Here is a 414-nt window from a genome sequence, read left to right on the forward strand (position 1 = left end):
GGGGGCTTGTGGAGCAACGGGGAGCTCTTCAAAGATTAGAGGAAAAAGATCCAGGCTATTTTGTCTGCGAGAACACTCACTCATTTGGTATCCAGAGTGAATGTGTGAGAAGAATGGCGGTATGTCGAGTAGACAGAGCCCTTTTCCGAATAATGCCCTGCAGCCAAGTGCACGACGAACAGGACGAAGGATGATTGATCAAGGTTCATTCAAGAGAAGGGCAATACAGAACGTGTCCCAAGTAAGTCGGGAGGGAAAACAAGACCAGAGGGAAGAGGAAAAGAAGAGACAGAGAGAAAGAGAGAAAGGGAGAGAGACTGAGAGAGACTGAGAGAGACTGAGAGAGGCTTAGGGAGTTGGAAAAGGACCCAGGAGGAACTGGTCGAGAGCTGAGCCTCGAAGTGCCAACTAACT

This window comes from Tigriopus californicus, chromosome 10 (genome assembly GCF_007210705.1).
Source record: "Tigriopus californicus strain San Diego chromosome 10, Tcal_SD_v2.1, whole genome shotgun sequence".
NCBI lineage: Eukaryota > Metazoa > Arthropoda > Copepoda > Harpacticoida > Harpacticidae > Tigriopus > Tigriopus californicus.